Genomic DNA, 7,158 nt, shown 5'->3' with positions numbered 1-7,158 from the left:
ATCCATGCATTTTCTTCTGCTTCATCTGGGGTCGGGTCGCGGGGGCAGCAGCTTCAGAAGGGAGGCCCAGACTTCCCTCTCCCCAGCCACTTCTTCCAGCTCCTCCGGGGGAACCCCAAGGCGTTCCCAGGTCAGCTAAGAGACATAGTCCCCCCAGCGTGTCCTGGGTCTTTCCCGGGGCCTCCTCCCGGTGGGACGTGTCCGGAACACCTCACCGGGGAGGCGTCCAGGAGGCATCCTGACCAGATGCCCGAGCCTCCTCAACTGGCTCCTCTCAATATGAAGGAGCAGCGGCTCAACTCTGTGTCCCTCCTGGATGACCAAGCTTCTCACCCTATCTCTAAGGGAGAGCCTAGCCACCCTGCGGAGGAAACCCATTTCGGCCGCTTGTTTCTGTGATCTCATTCTTTCGGTCATTACTCAAAGCTCATGACCATAGAGGAGGGTGGAAACGTAGATCGACCGGTAAATTGAGAGCCTCGCTTTTTGACTCAGCTCTCTCTTCACTACGATGGACCGGTACAGCGCCCGCTTCACAGCAGACGCTGCGCCAATCCGCCTGTCAATCTCCCGCTCTCTTCTTCCCTCATTCATGAACAAGATCCCAAGATTCTTAAACTCCTCCACTTGGGTCAGGACACCCCTCCGACCCAGATAAGGCACTCTACCCTTTTCCAGCACAAGACCATGGCCTCAGATTTGGAGGCACTGATCCTCATCCCAGCCACTTTACACTCGGCTGCGAACAGCTCCAGCGAGAGCTGTAGATCATGACTTGATGAAGCCAATAGGACCACATCATCAGCAAAAAGAGATGTGATCCTAAGGCCACCAAAACGGATCCCCTCAACACCTCAGCTGCACCTAGAAATTCTATCTATAAAAGTAATGAACAGAATTGGTGACAAAGGGCAGCTTTGGTGGAGTCCAACTCTCACCGGAAACGAGCCCGACTAACTGCCAGCAATGCGGACCAGACTCTGACATCTGTCATACAGGGACCTGACAGCCCGTATCAAAGGGCCCAGTACCCCATACTCCCGGAGAACCCCCAACAGGGACCCCCAAGGGACACGGTCGAACCCCTTCTCCAAGTCCACAAAACACTTGTAGACTGGTTGGGCGAACTCCCATGCACCCTCCAGGACCCTGCTGAGGGTGTAGAGCTGGTCCAATGTTCCACGACCAAGATGAAAACCACACTGCTCTTCCTGAATCCGAGGTTCGACTATCTGGCGGAACTTCCTCTCCAGGACCCCTGAATAGACCTTACCAGGGAGGCTTAAGAGCGTGACCCCCCNTTTTGGCAATGAAAATTATTGTAATTTTAAAATCATTGACAATGATTAACAAAACTAGTAGTTTAAATTAATAATGACTAAATTGGGGCACCATTTCTGGAGAGAAAAAATATGTTATAACCAAAGAATTCAGTCTCAGTTATTATTTATAATACCTATCTGATAATGTTTTATAATAATAATAATAATAATTGAAGACATACATTCAGCCACATGTGTATAGAATAAACACACGTTCTTTCAAATATACAAGAGGTTAAAAAGTGAAATTAACTTCCATCTAGTTCAGAATGAAATAGATTTATTCAACATTTAATGCTTGAATAAAATATGTTAGCTTAATGTTAGTCTCGCTAAGCTAACACACACAACTAAAACTGAGAAAGATCAAATGATGAAACTAAGCTACCAGACCGTCACAGGGCAACACAGAGACAAACAGCACAATCATGTGCAGACACACACACGCACATGCACACACGCACTCACACGCACACACACACACACACACACACACACAGACACGCACACACAAGCCCACACACATCTAAGGAGAATTTGGTGAGATCAACCAACCATATCAGTCATGTTTTTGGACTGTGGGAGAAAGCCAGAGCACTCGGAGAGAATGTTATTCTATCGAATAACAGAATAACATTCTGTAAAACAAGAAACAGTGTTTTACATCTTGCTGCTTCTGCCTCATAGTTTATACAATCACAGGTGTTTTTTGTGCATCCCTCTCCTTATTGATTATCTAAAAATGCCACCCTTAAGCCTTGCATCTTGAGAGAGGAAATGAAAGAAAGGAAGCGTGTGAGTATTTGATTTTTTTGTGTATTTCACTTTATTGAGTCTCTGTGCTGTGGTGGGGGCCCCTGATTGTGCTCCACTGTCCCTTGTTTCCCCTGATTATCCTCTGTGTATTTATACTTACCTGTGTCTGTGTTTCCTGGCTAGATCCTTCTGGATCCTTGTCGTTTGTTGTGTCTTTGTCATCGCTGTCGTACGTTGTGCTTTTGTCCTCCCTGCCATTGCACATTTAGATTTATTTGCACAATGCTTCCAAACACAGTGATGCATGGTGTTTTATCTGTCATTATGAACTAAAAGTTAAATCTTTAAGGGTTGATTACTATTGTTACTTTGTTCTGGTATTTTTTTGCTGTTGTTGTTGTTGTTGTTACCTTGTACCACTAAAAAAAACCTATGTATGCTTAAGATGTACACAAACTTAAATGTACTCTTAAGACTGTCATACAGTCTTATGCATAAGGCTTTCTGTTGTATTCAATGTTATTGTAAAATTGTGTCAGATGTGATGTTGCACAGTCTCATTAGCCTGTCTCACATCAGCTGCAGCTTGGCTTAACTGGGAGTGAACAATAAGGTCACAGAAGGTGCTTTTCCACTAGACTGCCTCCAACTGGTACAGTCTCAGTCTGCCACGGTCAGATTTGTTTTCCATTAGCAAATCCGGCGCTGCTCTGCCTGTTTGTTCTCAGATTTGTGTACCTACTTCAGGGGTAGTACTAGTAGCACTGAGCAGTGTACAGCACCGAAACCATCTGATTGTCAGCTGACTGCATTGATTGATTGGCTCGTGATGTACATCACTGAAAACTGCAAACAACATTTAGCTGTGAACTGTGGACATGCTGTTTGCTCTCAGAGAGCTGTTCAAAATGGAGGAGTTTAATGAGCAGCAGCGCCAGGAACACATGTGGTAATTTTTGCAGCAGAATGACCGTGATTTAGCATCACTGCTAGCAGCTCGTTTCTCTGAAATACGGACAGTGATAAGAAGAGAGAAACGGTGCAGCTGTGGTCAGCTTTCTGACAGAGCTGCTTTTTTGCATTGACTGTGTGAAACACCAGAACTACATAACATTGACTTGTGATGTAAATTTTATTTTTCATTTGACTTATGCGTTGATATTGGTTTTCATCTTTTAACTGCATTGCCTAAATCCAAAAGGTTGTAATTATATTTACATGCAGAGCGAAATAATCAGCTGATCTGGGCCTTCATCATTATGTTTGGACCAGCAATGAATTTCTATAAGACAGTTAAAAATCTGGGTTTATTTTAGTCCATCCGAACCAGAGGTTCTCCAATACTGATGCTGCTCACATACTGCCCACAACACTGAAGAATATTAGCAGATAATGGAAAAGCTCACTACCTGGTGTAAAACCGAACCACACATTAACTGGTTAGTGCATGACTTGCCAGTAGAAAAGCATCTGAAGTCAGCACCAAGGCCTGTTGAGTGTTAACAATACATGCTGCTAGGAGACCTAGAGGAGGTCGGCAGCCGGACGAACAGGCTTTGTTTGGCCACATGGCTGTCAAGCTGAATATGGGCCACGAGGGACTTGTTCACCCAATTGCTACATGGGGTGGTATGTATCCATCTCCATGGCAGCTTTATTGAAATAGCTTACGCCCCCATGCACCACTGACAGATGCATCTTTATTCAAGGATTTATTCTGGATTTTTTTTTTTCTTTTTTGAACAGGATTAGGATTATTTAAAGGGATTAATGTTTTTATGGACAGTGTGAGAGTTTTAATAAAAGAGGACAAAGCTGAAGGGTCATTATTGAGTATTTGATGTTTGTGTGAGCTATTTGATTGACTAAAAGAGACAGGGAATAGTGCCAGAACCTTTGTATTTGCATCATTCCCATGTGTCCGTAAATTGCATCAAGCAACATCCACAAACAAGAAGGATGGATGACAGAGTCACTTTTCTTGGCTTGATGCGGGTCAAATGTTGCTTCAAGAAATGATCTGATGGAACGAAAAGACTATGCAAGTTGTGCAAAAACGAGTTGGCCTATCTCTGACAATATTCAAGTCTAAAATAGCATCTCAATGCAAGTCAAGTTGCAGCAACATGGACGTCCTCAGCGCTAATGCGAGTGTCCACAATCCACATTTCTAAAGAAGTATTTTTTTCAAAGACGTTACATGAAAGGTCAGGGGTCTGTTAGGATCGGTTCTGTTTTTGTTTCTTTGTTTCTTTTTTGTTTGGAAGCCTGCTGCTTCCCTATTCCTCCACCAGATGCCGCCTGAGAGCAGAGCCCTTGCAGAAGTGCGTGGTTGAACCTGGAGACACACCTGTGGCGCATTATCTGGCTGATGCTGTGGATATTTAAGTAGCAGGAGCTCCCTTGCCTGAGTGTTTGTTTACCTTGGTAACAAATCGTCCCAGAGAAAGACCCTCTGAGAGTTTCCCTTTGAGTAATTGCTTTTGTGTTTTCCTCTTGTCAGGTTGGTTCCTCATGACGCCATTGGTTTTACCAATTGGATGCCTACCTCAAGCACTCCCTTCCTGGTCTGTTTGTCTCTTGTGGTTTCCTTCGTGATGCAGCAGTACGTACCTGTTTGACCCCGGAGCTCACTAAGCTTCACGCCTCCCGGACCACTGTCAGCCGCCAACCTGCACTCCACACAGCCAGCTTACCTGTCCACCCTCCAACAGTTCCCCATTAACCACGCCGCCCCTTGGATTCCGTTCTGCTCCTAAGAACAACTTACCGCTGCTAAAAGTAAGCCTCCACATTTACAATGCTGTTTCCCCTGAATTATCTGAGCTCTGATTATATTCTCATTAACAGTGGCTGATCTGGCGAACCCATTCCCACCCCGTGTTTTATTCCTTTCCCTTTTCTCCTGTTCAATAAACCTCATTGTTGTTTTGAAATGCGCGTCTCCTGATTGTGTTCGTGCATGTGGGTTCGAAAACTGGAACCAAACATGAAAGTGTCCCAGAACACTTGTACGCTGCATGGGTATTATTAACCCTTTGTAACTATGTAATCTAATAAGGTTAAGGAGCCATTGCGGAAGTTGGAAGAAAGGGACAGGAGAGTTGAACAGAGTGGCTGTGAATGTTATAAATTATTTTGTACCAATATAGCTATAGCTTCTACTTCAAGTTGAGCTATTTTGTCTGTGGAAGTATCATCACCTAGTTGGGACTCTTGGACAGCAGTATTTAGTTAATATATTGGAAAATAACTAGCTTAGTACTCATGTATTTGTTGATTTTATGAAATCGCTGACTTTGCCTGAATAAAAACCACGACTTTTACGACTGTCATAAATTAAAACTGCTATATAACAGTAGCTTAGGAAGCAAATGTAATGCTTAAACTGTCCTCATCTACACTGCTGCTTACCCTTTACAGCCATAGCAAAATTATGCTATGGTTTATTTCATGGTATGAAATAATTTGCACCACTGAATAAGAAATAAATTCTGGTTATTACTGCCAAATATCACAGTCTGGGCATTGCATACATATATGCCTCTTGATTTTTTTCAAATCACATTTGATCATTTGATGGTGGGGCATTGATTATTAGTGTGAAATGACAAATAGATTCAGTAAAATGGGTTGCTGTCTACTTTTGGGATTACAGACTTTAACCTAACAACACTAACACACCAGGTTGGAATCCTATAGAGTACAGTCTGTCTGTCATATCTGGGATTGTCCGACTTGGTTTTGTTTATTCATGTGTTATTTTGGGTAGATCTGTCTTGTTCCTGTCTTCTTAGCTCAGCTCTTCTTAGTGCATCTAGTTATGTTTATTTTTTTATAGTTACTCTTTGTCACTCTAGTTTCATTAGGTTTCTTTAGTCTAGTTATTCCCCTGTGACACTTTCTCTGAGTTTGACTGTATCCCAATTCTCCACATCTAACCTTCGCCTCGCCTCTTTTGGTTCCCATTTCCACATTTCTGCTAAGTGTTATTATAAATATTATATTAACAATTAAAAATGGAATAGATTTCTTGTACAATATCCACTTTTGAAAATCTTTCTAAAAACATTAAGGAAGTTGCAATTATAAAAATTGCAACTTTCTCTTTGTCAAAATCTCAGTCACAAAACACACAGGAATTGATATTAATTTTGAATTTCTTTGTACTTCTGTACAAAGTATGCATGAAGTATACTTCATGCATACTTATGAACTTAATATCTTTTTTTTTTGTGGGAGTGGAATAGAAAGATATTTGGTTGTCATTTTCTTTAGAGATATAATGATTTTTAAACAAATGTTTTCTCCTCGGTCACTACATGCTGGTTCCTTTTGTCTTCTATCACTTCTTTGTTTCCCCCTGTGTTCTCCTTTCCTGGATGTTCTTTAGATTTATGATTTTTCTTTTGCTGTGGCTCCTGTTCTTTTGTACGTTTCTGCATTTCACCTTTTTCATTAAAACACCAAATTCACTGGCCACTTCCGACTCACTGCATTCGGGTCTTACATCAACCATCTACACGTTATGACACTGTCTCACTGTGTGTTTACAAGCCATGTTTTGCTGTTTTTAGAAGCATTTGCATTCATGGCATATAATTTATAAATAATCATCTCACTCACTGTTACTGTATTTAAATGAAAAGATTCTTTATTTTTTTTTAATTCTGTATGCCAATAACAAACTCTTTGATTTACTGACATACATTGTGTGCCTTTCAGTATTTCTCACCTGGCAAGGCTCATTTTCACAAAAAATACTTAAATTGTGCATAAATGCAATTATTAAAATGAACACAAGTCATTGTACAGTCCTCAGATAAAAGTAGAAAGTGTGTGTGTGCGTGCTTGTGCATGTATGCATGGAAGAATGTTTAGCACAGCTCTCCAAATGTCCAACAATGATTTATTCAAGCTAGAGAACAGTATTGATGGATGCAGTGGTCTTAATCAAAGTCCAGCACTCCCAGTAATTAAATAAGTTCCTACAGGTCTTTAGCTTTTCTGTTCCTTTGAAGGAATGGTGGGGGAGCATATGCTATGCCTATTGTTAAACTGCATATGTATTAGCTTACAA

This window comes from Poecilia formosa, unplaced genomic scaffold (assembly GCF_000485575.1).
Source record: "Poecilia formosa unplaced genomic scaffold, Poecilia_formosa-5.1.2 Scaffold91, whole genome shotgun sequence".
Taxonomy (NCBI): domain Eukaryota; kingdom Metazoa; phylum Chordata; class Actinopteri; order Cyprinodontiformes; family Poeciliidae; genus Poecilia; species Poecilia formosa.
This window is presented reverse-complemented; position numbering follows the sequence as displayed.